We start from the raw sequence: 16963 nt of genomic DNA, 5'->3' as shown, positions 1-16963 counted from the left end.
TGCCATACCTATTCACCTAGAGCTTGCAAAAGAACTTTCATACGAACTTTCCAGTACGCATAATTAGTTCCATCAAATAAAGGAGGAATCAAAAAGATTGTCCACGATCCATGACAACAGGGGTCAAGGATCACACTCAGGAAATTAGTCCAATCAGAGTGTAACCGCTTTGATACCATTTGTTGGGAAATTTAGACTCCAGTTGATAGAATTAACAAGTTTTAAACCCAAGTTATTAATTAGTTTTATTATGAATAAACCTTGTTAAATCAAACTAACATCAATATCATGCAGCAGAATAAAATAAATAAGACAAGATATGATGACTTAGGAAAACTAATGAAACAAACTAGTTTCACAGTAAAAAAACCTGGGAGGAAACATTCCCAGAAAGCAATCCACTATAGTAAAGAGAAGTTTCAGATCTAGTACAAAACTTTTATCCCTAGACTCTACAATCCCCGTAGATGAACTTACAGCAAAAACCTTCAACCGCTTTAGAACCTTTGAACTCTTCAATATATGAACACCACCCTTTTTGCACAGATCCTAGTACGTGACTAACACACCAACTTGAAGAAGATGTTGGTTGCAAAGTTCTTCACTTCATCAACAATGCAGATCAAGAAGCACTTGGTTACAAAACCCTAAGGTGCAAATACGCAGTAGCTTCTTTCAGAGAGAATAAAGCATCGGTCACCTTTTACATATATTCTTCTTGTATTCTCTTATGTGACGGCCTTTAAAGTAAGTCTTATATATGTCTAAGGTTGTGAGAAAAGAAAGCCTAAACATATTCTTACGGATTGGATTAAAATCAGAACTGAAAATTTGAACTTCATAAATCTTGACAGATACCTTATCTGTAGAGCAGCTGTCGAGCCTCGGGCTGAAACAGCTCTCTTTAAATCTCGATAGATGCTAGTTGTCAAGTTTTAATGAACAGCACATTCTGACTTCATTCTTGGATAGACTTGCATGGTTTTAACACTTGAACTTGAAACCTTATTTCTTGAAGCATTAAACACATTCTAGATCTACCCAATTACAAGTAAAGTGCGTTTTGTCAAAGAATTAGCCAATTACATAAAAACAGTGACATAGGCTCCTATTATTGAATCACATATGTCCTAACAGCATGTATCATGCATGCTCATAGAACTTACCCTGTACTGATTCTCGAATCTCCACCTGGGTCCGATATCGATTGAGACGTATCTTCATTCGATTATTTTTTTCTCTTATGCGACAATGCTCTATGAAGTTCTTCTATAGTGTCTCTTGGCATTTACGATGTGAGTTGCCAAGGCACTAGCAGCTTATAACTGACCATCTCATCATAAAATATCTCATGTTCACGAAGTAACCAGTCCTACTCCGCCCTCATGGTATTGTGGACCTGTGCACTATTTTCCAGGTTGGGATTGATTGGATAGCTAAATTCATCTTCTAGCACCTAGCAATGACCCATCACGGTGACCACATCATATGGTCTGTAGCGATAAGAGCCACCTACTGACGCTAACTACAATAACATCAAAAGATTGAGTTAACAATATGCATCAACTGTTAGTAAATAATGTATAGTTGCATAATATGGTACACAACTAAGACATTTATAAATTGATGTAGTTTTACATGCTAGATCTATCATGTGGCTCGTAACATAAACAAAAAAATAATCGTACAATGATGCATAATGCGTGGCACTGTGTGAATCAAAGATGAGGATCCAGTCAAGCACATTGCAACTATGCAAATATAATTGACTTATACTACTGTACACATGTGGAAATACACTGTAACAATGGGAGCATGGGTACTCTCGTTTATGTACCGTTTCCAGCCTGTACCAACATGACAAGCTCTGATACTTATGTATAAAAAATTTTATGATATTTGGACCAAGAGATGAGCTTATAAATGCACCACAATACTGAATGTATTATTTCTATCTCACTAACTTCTTCGACTGACTAAACTATGAGTCGCAATGCCTCAAGTTCAAAATGTACGGTGCGAAATAAGTTTGGATCTACTTCAATAAATGCATCATCACAAGTTCTAGCAGAGCAACAACTACAGACATACGTAGACCACTATGGTGGGAAATGGGTTGGAAAGAAAAGAGATTTGGTTAATATTCCAATATATACGTATGAGAGTCTAGGAAACCTTAGACAAATCATGGTCGGTAGACCTGCATAACTGAGTACAGATACCACCATAACAGAGTTCACCATAGCAGAACAACCATGGTTAAAGCTTACGAGAAGAGGTGTGAGTTGGTGGTGTACTGTCGATGGCATGGGTTACGAGTTTCTAAGGCACGATCAGCCGAGTTACCTAGAGACGAACCTACCAACATATTTGCTCATCTTGAACGGGAGAACAATCAAATGCAAAGGCGACTAGGCCGTTTTCATGCAATCCAAAAGGCTAGGAAACATTTATTAGGGAATGCCCAAGAGCGAGCCATCAAGTCTATTAATAAAAATTTTGTACGTTCAACTAAAGTATGGAATGCATTAATGCATGATATGTAAGTCCCACCACCTATGGACGCATATTAACAAATAATAGATAGGGAGACCAGCATACAATTTTGTCTATAGTAGCCACTTTTATTGCTTTTGCATTGCTGATTTGTTAATAAAAGCCTTCTAGAGTTATCAACGTGACTATAAATGCTAGTTATCACATTCTTATAATTATGTGTTATCCTTCATTTCACTAACCATCTTATAACAATCTAAGAAAAATAAGGCTTATAGTTGATTACTTCTTGCTATGCCAAAGACTCTCATTCTCTTGTGATTAAAATTTACTACAACAAACAACCAAAATCACACCAATGTACTCACATAACACTCATGCAACCAAAAATAATAATAATAATAATAATAATAATAATTCAGTATAATATCAAATGAAAATACTATTGCAGTAAAATTCTGGTATGGGATTTTTACCTAAGGTGATAGAAATTTCAATTCGGTCTGGAAGCAACTGTGGATCTGTGGAGCAACAGTAAATTTCAGATTAGACTGAAAGCAAGATAGTTTGAATGGGAGCAGATGTAATGGTATAACATAAGCATATCTCGATTCTAGCGATATCGATTTTGCTTTAATAAAATCCCTTCATAACTCGATAATTTGATAGTTAGGTATATAACTCGATTTTAAAGTAATTGAGTTATGTACAGATTAAAAAAATGAAAATGCCACGCTGGCAAGCCAGCATGGCAAAAATCTCGTAAAAACTCGACTATAAGATCATCGAGTTTTATGCAGAACTCAATTATGTTGATGTCGAGTTTTAAAATAGGAGCATATCCCTATATAGTTTTGGAAAGGGAACAAAACGTTGGAAATTTAGGGGCAAACCCCCATTTTGGCCCCTTAAACATGAAAATAAATGAACTTTTGTACAAAAATGACGTGGTTGGAATCAAAGGATCTTCCCTTGAAACAAGGGATTGTAATTAAGAGATACATTATATTGAATGGGCACTACTCATATCAATAAAACTCATACGTCAAAAGGCTTATGGGTGAGATTATGTTTGATGAATTTAACTATTTTGACAATGTTTGTTAAACATAATTTGAAAGCATTTGTTAAACATAATTTGACAATGTTTGTTAAACATAATTTAACAATTATTGTTAAACATTGGTTAACAATTTTCGTCAACAGGACTTTTTTTGTTTTTTCATTTAATAATTTACTTACCACAAAAATTGAAAACTTATATGGACATATAGCGAAAAATTTGACTCTAATTAAAATCCAACTTAAAATCTAATCGGATTTGAATTCATCAATTTTTACACTCAATAATATACCTGACACAAAATTTAAAATTAAATAAGACATATGATGCAAAATTGAAAATCTAATTTGATTTTTTTTTTCTGAGTTTTGGCTATATATATTAATACACACACGTCTTGTTTAATCTCCCTACCCCTAACCAATTCCATTTATTATATAAATTTAAATAATAAATACTTTAATTACTAACATAATTTTCTCTCAGTTAATCAAACTTCCTAATTAAAAGTTTCGTAGAAGATTTATTGTTAAATCATATAATAATATGTTATAATTTTTGGTTTTAATATATGCTTTCACAATATAACTTACAATAAATTTTTATATTTTATTATTTAATTTCAACTAATATATATATATATATATTAAATTTAAACCTCTTTGAGTTCAATCGGGATTTGAGTTTTTATTTTTACCATACCAAGCTTCTATTAATCACTCATCATCTTCATTTTCAGCTTGCCCAGCACCTTCATCGTCAGTCAATTTTAACCTTTTCTTCCATGAATACTTTCTCTCCTAAAGGTTTTTTCTTTGAAAAAGTTTAGAGGGACAGATTTTTTTTTTTTTTTTCAACATTCTTCAGCAACACAACTCTTTTTCTTTCGTACCATGTATATGTTTGTGCTGTGTTGGGCTCAAAGTGAGAGTGTGTGAAAGAGATGAAATTTTATGTGTCTCATTAGAACAACTCTCTTTTTCTTTCCCCAGCATCTACACTTTAAAAAACTATTGTACTGGAACGGAGACGAAGTGGGATGTCTCTGTTTTTCGCTGTAATTACTCCCACGAGGCCACGAGCAAGACTGGCCGACCACAAAATCCCTCATACATGGAACTTGTTATGGTTTTGACTTTTAAGTTTCACACATAGGGTCTTGATTTTTAAGTCTCACACATATAATCTGAAAAATGCTATTGTCACAAAATAATTCACAATTTTTGCCACAACTCATCGATCCATAAAATTGAAATTTTGATTGTCTCATAAAATTGAAATTTTTGAATAAAATAATATCACATAAGGGGTTTGTTTTAATAACATTCAAACTTTCGAGGAAGATTAAGTATTACATAATTAACAATTTATGCATAAAAAAAATATAACATGGGGTTAAGTATTATGAAGAAACCAAACGGGTATTTTGCGTACTTCTCTCAACAAAGATAAAATAAAAAATAAAAATATTCTCCTATTTGGAAAAATAGAAAAGTTCAGATAGGTCTAAGTTCGATTAGTTTATGTATGGATCAAATCAAGTTCATTTTAAACTTGTCAAATTAAAAATGATTGTAAAACTTATGACTTTAGCTAGTCTTTAACGAGTTGGATTAACCTGGTATGACATGTGTTTTCTTCACATACAAAGAATATTAATAAGTAAAAATAAACTTGAATATATTCTTTAGTCTAAGTAATTTAAGGAATTTTAAAAAGAGATTTTGAAAAGATAATAATATCTCATAAAAAAGTAATTAACACTAAAAGCATATTACAAAAAACAATTATCATTATTATTAACTATTTTTTTATAAATAGCGAAATTACATAATACTTTTTTATGACTTTTATATACATGGCTAAAGAAAATTATATATAAAATTCAAAACAAATGAAAATAATTGAATAATTGAATCTTCTTTCAATTATTTCCTTTACATAAATATTCTTTCTTTTTATTAAAAAGTTTTAAAATAAATTTCAATAAAAAGAACATAAATATAATTTTTATTCTTCCTAGAAAAATGGATTGACTCGCTTCATCCGTATGTTGACCTGATCGGTTGTATTTAAGGGTTTGGCTGTTGTTGACCCAATTTTACCTATTCAAAAATCTATTACCTATAGGGCTGGCCATAGATCCGCGGTGGAATTTAAATCTTGAAGTCCTAAATAAATCTAGCCGGGCAAATATGAGCTCTTTTATCTTTCTTTCATTTTTTTTTGAGATAAAAGATAGAAGTGTTATTGATAAAAGCCAATACAAATACAACATGTATTAAGAGAAATTTGCTAAAATGAATTTCTCATTAAGTTGCTTAATGATACATGAGAGTAATCCTTATATACAAATTAGAGTCTAACTAGTCTAACTTAACAGCTCTTAGTAGTTGTAACAGATTCTTAACAAACCAATTAAATGCTCACACGTGCACAGTCACGTGCTTCACTAAACAATGTACAAACTAACTAAACTACATACAGTATAGGCTATATACAATTCAAACAATTCATAAAACTAAAACTACAAGTAGCTTAGTTTAGCCAAGTGTACTGTCACTGATCTGCTCTACCTTCTGTTCTGAATCTTGATGCTGCTTTGATCTCTGATACTCCCCTTCAAGATGGGCACCACTAGAATGAATATTCAGAATTCCCATCTTGTCAATTAAGGTTGTAAATTGAGTCAAATTCAAAGCCATTGTTAATAAGTCTGCCAACGGAGATTGACTTCTGATGTTCATCAATCTTATAACTCCATCTTGCACTTTATCTCTCACAATGTGACAATCTATCTCAATATGCTTTGTACGCTCATGGAACACAGGGTTAGACCCTATGTGGACTGCTGCCTCACTGTCACTGAACAAAAGAGCAGCCTTGTCATGTGTAATACTCAAATCTTTTAGCAAATAGAGAATCCATGTTACTTCACATACAGCCACAATCATTGACCTATACTCGGCTTCTGCAGTGGATCTAGAAACAGTATTATGTTTCTTAGATTTCTAGGAAATCAAGGAATCACCTAGGAAGATGCAAAAACTAGTAATGGACCTTCTAGAATCAGGGCAAGCAGCCCAATTTGCATATGCAAAGGCTTTGATGTGCAATGAAGTGTTTAATGGAAAAAATAATCCTTGACGAGCATTCCCTTTGATGTATTGAATGATCCTATAAGTTGCCTTCAAATGAGGTTGTCTAGGCTTAGACATAAACTGACTTAACCTATACACAGAGTATGTAATGTCTGGCCTAGTGATAGTTAAGAACAATAGACTACCTATTAACCTCCTATACATCCCAGCATCATGCAATAACTCACCCTCATCCTTGCTCAATTTCAAGTTTACTTCCATGGGAGTTTTAGTAGGTTTGCAGCCAAGCGTCCCAACATCATGAACAATTTTAAGGGCATACTTCCTTTGACACAAAGAAATACCCTTTTGTGATCTTGCAACTTCCAAACCCAAGAAATACCTCAAATTGCCTAAGTCCTTCAACTTGAAGTGCTTATCCAAAGACAACTTGAGATCTTCCACAGCTTTAAGATCATTACTAGCAATAAGTATGTTACAACATAGACTAGAGGTGCTATAAAAAGCTTACCATGCTGCTTAACAAACAATGAATAATCTACCTTGGACTGTACAAAACTAAGCTGCAATAGGGTAGTTAAAAACTTGGAGAACCATTGTCTTGAAGCTTGCTTATGTCCATATAAGGACTTGTGCAATTTGCAAACTAGCTCCCCCTTGCCATCCAACTCCCCCTTGCTATCCAAACCAGGAGGAAGAGACAGGAAGAGACATGTAGACCTCTTCATTCAAATCACCATTTAGAAAAGCATTATTAACATCCAATTGTTGAAGAACCCAACCATGCACAGTAGCCAAAGCCAAGAAAAGCTTGACTGTCACCATTTTAGCCATAGGGGAGAATGTCTCAGTATAGTCTAAACCCTGTTGTTGAGAATACCCTTTTGCCACAAGCCTAGCCTTAAACCTTTCAATGCTACCATCAGCCTTATACTTGATGCAAACAACCCACTTACATCCAACAGCCTTTTTGTTAGGAGGCAAAGAGACAAAAGACCAAGTGTGATTCTATTCTAAAGCTTCAAGTTCAGCTGCCACCCAATTAGGTTCACTAACAACTTGATGGTAAAATTAAGGTTCTTTAAGAGCAGAAATGCTATTGCAAAAATGAGAATAACTAGGTGATAATTTGTGAGAAGAAACAAAATTAGCTATAGGATACCTAATGGAAAGTGTGTTACACTTATAGGATTGAAGATAGGCAGGAGGTTCAGACACCCTAGTGGACCTTCTAAGTAAGGAATCAGAAGGATTGGACAAGGATGGAACAGGATTAGGATGCAATTAATGATTATCAACTATATCATTAGGTAAAAACATAGATAATTCTTCAGGAAGATCAGAAAAATGATCTTCAAGAAGCTGAGAAGTAGGATGATCAGTGTGTTTAGATGCAAGATCAGGAACATGATCAAATGGAAAACCATTAACAACAAGAATAGATTTAGAATGTAAATCATCTATAGGTAAAGGTGGAGCATTGGGAGTACAAAGTTGAGACAATGGATCAGAGGGAGAGTGAAAAGTGGAAGAAGGAAGAGATCGAAAAGGGAAAATGGACTCATGAAAAACAACATCCCTTGATATAAAAATTCTTTTAGAATGTAAATCAAGCATTTTGTAACCTTTAACAGCAAAGGGATAGCCCAAGAAAACACATTTGATAACTCTAGGATTAAATTTAGGTCTATTATGAACCAATGTAGAAGCATAGCATAAACAGCCAAAGACTCTAAGTGAGCTATAATAAGGAACTTTGCCATAAAGCAATTCAAAAGGAGTTTTATCATGGAGAAGAGGTTATGGAAGTCTATTGATAAGGTGCATAGTAGTGAGAATACAGTCACCCCAATAGGCAATAGGAACATTAGATTGAATTCTTAAGGCTCTTGGAACACACAAAATATGTTGGTGTTTCCTCTCCACAACTGAATTTTGTTAAGGAATGGCAACACAACTATGTTGATAGATAATACCATAAGTCTTAAAGAATTCAGTCATTTGAAATTCGTGGCCATTATCAGTTCTAAAAATTTTAATGACTTTATTGAACTGAGTTTTAATCATAGTATAAATAGACTGTAAAATGGACCTAGTATCAGACTTGGACTTCATGAGATAAACCCAATTTGATCTAGTACAATCATCAATAATAGTAAGAAAATATTTATGTCCATCAACAATAGGAACACTATAGGGACCCCAAATATCACAGTGAACAATATCAAAATGGGAATTTGATATGTGATTAGGAAAAGGGAAAGGAAGTCTCTTATACTTTACAAGTGGACAAATCTCAAAATCTTTATTAAAGATACAAACAGAATCATGAAATACATTCTTTAAGGAAGAAAGTTTAGCATTTGAGGGATGACTTAATCTAAGATGCCATATAGAAGAAGGTACAATAGTATTATTGAGTACATGAGATTGAGGTTGACTGAAAACAAACTTGAAAATGAATATTGATTGAAAGGATCCAAGAACCTTGGAGTTGATTGGAAGGGTACAAGCATTTGAAGGGCTATGTTGCAGCAAGTACAACCCATCATGAACTTCACCCACACCAATTGTCCTCCAGCACATAAGGTCCAATATAAAATAGAAATTTGACAAGAAAACAAGACAACAAGAACAAGACTTAGTGAGTTGGCTAACTGACAAAAGATTAAAAGAAAAGGAAGGAACAAAGAGAACATTATGAAGGATAAGAGTGGATGAAAGAGTGATAGAACCTATGTGAGTTACCATAGCTGTTTCACCATTAGGAAGTACAACCACACAACTAACAGTAGTGAATTCAGTGAATAAATGAACAGAGTGCACAATATGATCAGTTGCCTTAATGTCAATAACCCAAATATCTCCATCAAAAGCTGTTCTATTGACTATATGTGCCAAAAAAAAAAAAAAAATAGAAAGCCTCAAATTAGAATTCCCAAAGAAGGATATACCTGACATAGTGAGAGCATTGTTAGGCTTAGGAGTAGTTGTAGAAGAAGTTGCTTATTGATCTAAATGATGCTTGATCACACAATTGGCCGTATGAACATCTTTAGAGAGGTGAGCAACTGCTTGTATCTGATTGCCTAACATAGTCAGAAATTGTTGGCATTGCTCCTAAGTAAAAGTGAATTGAGTAGCTTCATTGGATGACTGTCCATTCTCTGTAAGATCATCTTAAAGACCCACTTGATTCACCATTGAAGTCTTTCCTTTAGGCTTAAAACTAGGAGGGAAGCCATGTAGCTTAAAACACTTCTCCATGGTATGACCAAGTCTCCCACAATGAGAGCAAATGGGCCTATCCTTGCCCTTAGAATTCTTTCCTCTAGAAAAGGCAGAATTAAAAAAGGTAGGATTAGAATTAGACCCTTTCACAGCAAGAGCAGTAGAATCAACATAAGCAATAGACTCAACATGAGCATTGGAATTTCCCACATTCCTCTGCCTCTCTTCTTGAATCAACAAGTAATAAACTTTGTTAATAGATGGAAATGGCTCCATTAACAAAATCTGTCCCTTGATTTGGGAATAAGAATCATTGAGCCCCATCAAGAATTGCATCACTGAATTTTGAAAGTGAAGATTCTCAATTCTTCTGGATAGATTACAAGTGCATTTCCCACAAGTATAGATTGGATTAGGCCTGAAAATCTTTAGTTGATCCCAATACACCTTTAATTGAGTGAAAAAGCTAGTAATTGAAGAATCACCTTGATTGATTGATGCAATATCCTTTTGCAACTGAAAAATTCTAGGTCCATTGCCTTGAGAATGTGTATCCCTAAGATCATTCCAGATTTCCAGTGCTGTATCTCTGTAGGTGATGCTGATTCTGATTTGAGGTGAAATTGCCTCATTAAACCAAGAACCAACCATGTTATCACAACGAATCCAAGCATCAATGGCTGCTGGAGTTTTTATCAATGGAGACAAAAGAGTGATAATGCCATCAACAAAACCAAATTTATTCTTTGCAATCAAAGCCTTCTTTATGGATCGAGCCTAGGCGTGGTAATTCTTACCAATCAGAATTTCAGACACGAGTATAGCTTCAGGACTTTCAGCAGGGTGAAGATACAAGGGATTCGGCATGTCATCAACCAATCTTGGATTTTGCTCAAATGAAGTGGACGAAGAAGAATTTGACACAAACGCCATTGAAGAAGGCTCAAGCTTTCAAGGAACAAAACCCTAGAATTTGGGGATTTTTGAGAGAATAGCAAACTAATGCTCTAATACGATATGAGAGATTTGCTAAAATGAATTTCTCATTAAGTTGCTTAATGATACATGAGAGTAATCCTTATATACAAATCAGAGTCTAAATAGTCTAACTTAACAACTCTTAGCAGCTGTAACAGATTTTTAACAAACCAACTAAATGCTCACACGTGCACAGTCACAAGCTTCACTAAACAATGTACAAACTAATTAAACTACATACAGTATAGGCTATATACAATTCATACAATTTATAAAACTAAAACTACAAGTAGCTTAGCTTAGCCAAGTGTACTGACACTGATCTGCTCTGCCTTTTGCTCTGAATATTGATGTTGCTTTGATCTCTAATATATATACCCTGTTCAAGTAGTCTGAAAACAGGAGAGAAAAGGAAACTTAGTACAAGTTTTAAAAAACTCCAATTTCTTCACAGACTCCCTAAACCTCACGTGGTCCCACTCAACCCAAAGCTCCTGGTAGCCATCTCGTGGCTTTAGGTGTGTTATGCCACCATCAACATCTGGTATTCCTGTAGGAAACCGAGAGCCCCACTCAAAATTTCTTTTGGATGGGTTTGGGTTTGGGTTTTTTCAAAGCAGTATTTGTTCCTTGCATTCTAGATTGACCAAGTCATCATTGCCCACCTTTCCAACTCCACCAAAGGTAGCTTTTCCACTAACACCTGAAAAAATAGGAAGAAGTCGCCACAGCTGTTTGCTCAGTTTTGGAGTCCACCTTTGCAAAGGTCCCACACGTTCCTTGCGAAAGCACATTCCCATAACAGATGGCCTACTAATTCTGGTTGTTGGCAGAAAATTGCAAAATGAGGATCCAGTTGCACTCTTCACTTATGGAGGTTTTCCCTAGATGGCAATACATTTGAACATGCACGCCAAAGAAACATGCGGACTTTGGCGGGGACATTTAGTTGCCATTTCTTCCTTCATAGGGGCTATTTTGTGCTTGCTGTGGAGTGTTCAGTTTGTGTGTTTGCCTTCATCCTAAGGGCCACTTGATAGGCAAATTTTACTTTGAACATGCAATTGCAACTTATTCTCCTTCCAAACTAGCACATCCTGAGTGGTATTTCATCACAGTGGAATAGACGTAATTTCCATGTGTGTCATGTTTGCAAATAGATCAAAAATCTTCTTTCTATCCCACTACCCTGTATCACCATCCATTAAGTCCTTTACCAACAATTCCGGTCACACCGATGGTTCTACCATGACCCACACCCCATTTCAATCCTTCACAAATTATCTCCCTAGCTGCCAATAAACTCCCTCATAAATATGATGGGTTGCTCCCCAATTCAGCATCCATAAAAGAACAATTTGGAAAATACCTTGACTTGTACACCTAGAAAAATAATGAATGAGTGTTGCGAAGGAGTCTCCATGCTTGCTTTGCCAACAAAGCCAAGTTAAAAGCTTGGATATCCCTAAAACCCATACCTCCTCTTCCCTTTAGGCTACAAAGTTTCTTCCAGATGATCCAATGAATTTTCTTCTCATCCTTTTTTTGGCCACACTAATACTTGGCTAGTGTAGAGTTTAGTGTATCACATAAGGCCTTTGGGATTTCAAAAATCCCCATAGTGTACATAGGGATGGCTTGAGCAACTGATTTAATAAGAATCTCCCTCCCCACCTTTGAGATAAATTTTTCCTTCCACCCCATCACTTTCTTTGTTATTCTCTCATGTAGGCCTTAAAACGTGTTCACCTTTGATTTTCCACCAACCATAGCCAAGCCAAGATAAGTTTCACAATCCTCCATAATGCTAGCTCCAAAGAGTGCCTGGATATCCATTTTAACCACTTACCTTGTGTTACGGCTAAAGAAAATGGATGTTTTTTTGTCTATTGATGGCTTGACCGAAAGCGGCTTCTTATCTTCCAAGAATATCTAGTAGCTGTTGACTCTCCACCATTGCTTGGTAGAAAATGAAGCTGCCATTTGCAAATAATAGATGGTTTATACACACTTCATTGGTACAAGATAGGATACCACGCAACTACTTCCTCTCCACGGCCTTCTTGATTAGAGAAAAGAGGCCTTCTGCACACAAAAGGAAATGGATAGGCTTCACAATCCTCCATAATGCTAGCTTCAAAAAGTGTCTGGATATCCATTTTAACCATTTTCCTTGTGTTACGACTAAAGAAAATGGATGTTTTTTGTCTATTGATGGCTTGACCAGAAGCGGCTTCATATCTTCCAAGAATATCTAGTAGGTGTTAACTCTCCTCCACTGTTGCTTGGCAAAAAATAAAGCTATCATCTGCAAATAATAGATGGGATATACACACTCCATTGGTATAAGATAGGATGCCACACAACTGCTTCCTCTCCACGGTCTTCTGCACACAAAAGGAATAAATATGGAGAGAGGGGATCTCCTTGTTTTATCCCATGTGATGGAGTGATGTACCCCTTTAATTCTCCATTGATGAGCACCGAGTATGTAGTTGTGTGTACCATTTCCATGGCTAAGTGAACCCATCGTTCATCAAATCCTAGCTTCAACATGATTTTCCATAGGAAAACCCACTCCACTCAGTCATAAGCTTTGTTGAACAATGCCATTAGGCCCAGGCAATTTGGATGGATGCATACTGAACAGTGCCTTTTTCACCTCTTCCAGAGTGAACTGTTGTACTAGCGTATGGTTTATATCAAGAGTTACCACCGAGTCCACCGCATCCAATACTTCTTCCAGGTTTGTTGGATTTGACGAGGTAAACAAATTCTGAAAATAGGATTCTGCCACTCTATCAATGTCAGGTTCAGATGTTCACCACCTACCATTATCATCCATAAAACCATGTATATGATTCTTTCGTCGTCTTTGGCTTGCTCTTTGGTGAAAGTATTTCATGTTGTTAGGGACATAATTATGTAATTGGCTAATCCTTTAACAAAATGCATTTTACTTGTAATTGGATAGATCTAGGATGGGTTTAGTATTTTAAGAAACAAGTGTTCAAGTTTAGTATTTAAGCCATCCAAATCTAACCAAAAAACAAGTGAAGGAAGTGTTATTCATAAAAACTCGATAGAAGTCTCGACAGAATCTTGATACAAGCTGTATCTGTCAAGAATTACGAAATCAGGTTTTCCAGATCTGATTACATGCATATTCTTGAGTATTTGTGTAGGGTTTCTTTTCTCACAATCCTAGACATATATAAGGATTATTTTAAGAGCCGTCACAAGGTGATGCAAGGTGTTGCAAAAGAATAATCCATGCATATTGTGACCGGAGACAGAAATTGCTCTAATTCATCATATTTTCTGTAAAAGCTACTACGTCTTTACGCCAAGGGTTTTATGACCAAGGAGCTTCTGGATCTTTATTGTTGATAAACTGAAGAATTTTGCAGCCAATAATCTTCCTAAAGTTGGTGTGTTAGTCACGTACTAGGATCTGTCCATCATTGGTTAGTCATTTATTGGGATTCATGCAATGAATGAAGAGATTGCCGCTATAATACAAGTCCAATTGAGTGTTGGGATAAGAGATCAACTGTAGGTTGGTATTGGGTTTTGGGATTCCTTTTACTTGTAACCGCTTGTGATTGATAATAGTGGATTCTCGGGAGTGGCGACCTTAAATTCACTCGGTGGGGTTTTGCCTAAGTGGTTTTATCCATTCGTAAACAAATCACCTGTGTCAAATTTAATTTCCGCTGCATTTAGTTATTTGGTGATTTTTTTGTACTACCACACTATTGCATGTAATTTGACTAATTAATTAATTTGGGTAATTAATTAATTTGCTAAGGAGTCAATTCATTTTAACCCAACACATGTTTTTATCCCCTACAGGTAACCAAATGGATCATGACCTTTGCCTCCAAAGTAGTTCATCTTGGAATAATAAGGAATTGATCTCATCACTCACCCTTTGAATCACCTCTTGATTTTTGGCCAAGTTCATAGAAGACAAAGCTTCCAATTCTTTGTGTTTTTTCTCAAGCTTATCCTTTGTGTTACCCAGATTTCTACTTCATGCCACCAAGGCCATTTGGCAATTTTTTATTTTGTCAAACAAGTGATACATAGGGCTACCTGTGGGAGCCACTGCATTCCATGCTGCTCGGATAACCCCTTCACATTCTGGATATGCTACCCATCTCTCTTCAAATCACCTTGGTTTTTTTTTCTTTTTCTTTTTGTCAACTATTCCATCTGCTTGAGTGGTGAGTAATATTGGGTCATGATCAGAACAAGCAACTTTAAGATGGTGTACCTTTGCGTGTGGGAATATATCTCGCCATCCAATATTTGCACAAACTTGGTCTAGCCTCTCTTGAATGAAGTCACTCCCCCATCTACCATTTCTCCAAGTAAAGATATTTCTGGTAAAGCCAAGGTCTATTAACCCACAATTTAGTAGTGCACTTTGAAACTCCTCCATACACCGTAGTGACCTCGGGATTTGCCCTTGTTTTCAATCCAATGATAGAATTTCATTGTAATCACCTATACATATCCAAGACAACGAGTCTCATGAGTGAAGATGTCTCAAGTACTCCTAAGACTCGTGTTTTCGATGCACATGTAATTCTACATCTGCCTTCCATAGTATAGCAAGACCACCAGCTCTACGAACACACGGAACTACTATTATGGAATCATAATATAAGTTTGTTTGAATCTTCTTCATCTCATCCACTGTTTCTTTTGTCTCGATGAGAAACAAAACTTTGGGAGCTTTTTCCCTCACCAAGTGAGAGAGTACAGTGCATGCATGGAGTTTCCTAAGCCCTCGACAGTTCCAACTTAGGGCAATCATTGTGCTCGACGGGGCCGGGTATCAGCCTCCACCGTTGAGTCTGTTTTGTTTTTGGTATCCCCCTTTGAGCATTTCCTATCACCACCCTCATCCTTCTTCTCCCCATGTCCACCTTTTTCCCCAACATCCCTACTATTATTTTCTTTTTCCTTGCTTGCCATGGCATCCTTTATGATTTTGGTCCACTTTAGGACCTTTGCATGTGTGCCTTTAGTTCTTTCATGTGACTACCCATCAGGAGTTAGGCGAGCTAGGTTTTCTATTTCAAGAAAGTGCACCTAGCTGACCTCATTGTCCACATACATAATAGGTACAATAACGAACAACACAGCATGATATTCGGGATTTATTCCAACATTAAATTCCGAGATTTGCTCCTCATTAATCCTGATCCCATTAATTTCCCTCTGTTCAACAATCTCTATTTTCCGTATTTCCTTCCTCAGTTATTGTTGCTGAAAAATGGGAGTGTTCGTTACTCTCATTAGCATTTTACTGGCAGTGGTGACTCCAGGAAATTTTGTCTAGGGTGTTCCTATTATACTTTGAAAAAATTTCGGGTCATTTCAATCTATTTCGGGTGTTTTGGTAAATACCGGCCAAAATTCAAGATTTGGCCGGCATGAAGTTTGTGCTTAAAAAAAAAAAAAATTCTTAAAACCAAAACAAATTTGAATTTTGTACATCGAAAAACCTCAAAAGGAAAAAAAAAAATGAAAACAAAAGAAATGAACAAAGGTACTTGTACAATAAACTACAAGTTTATTTGAAATATTAATAAAATTATTAATTATTGTTGTTTAATTGTTTCATTAATTTGTTTTTCTTTTATAAACTATAATTTGTTATATTATTGTTTCATTAATTGTTAAATTATTAACTATTATTTTGCCTAACATAATTTAATTTATTTGTCTTTTATAAAATATTAGTTAATTAAATTATTAATTATTGGTTTTTAGTTGCTTCATTAATTTTTTATTTTTTTTACTAACTACTAGCCGTCTAGCACACAATTTACTGTGCATAAGCACACACTAGTACACGCCTTATGTGTGCACACACCCTTGCCTCTGAATACCTTTACTTCCCCAATTCAAATATCCCATCCGACCCCACACCACACAGCCCCTAGCCCCATCTAACCCCACTCAACAATCAAAATTCACACAAGAGGAGCCAAACAGATAAATTCACAAATCACAATATACTAAAAGACAAACTCACCAACACCAACAGACCAACACACTGACACACCAACGAGTAAAG

Source organism: Quercus robur, chromosome 5, assembly GCF_932294415.1.
Source record: "Quercus robur chromosome 5, dhQueRobu3.1, whole genome shotgun sequence".
NCBI lineage: Eukaryota > Viridiplantae > Streptophyta > Magnoliopsida > Fagales > Fagaceae > Quercus > Quercus robur.
Note: the sequence above shows the minus strand (reverse complement) of the source record.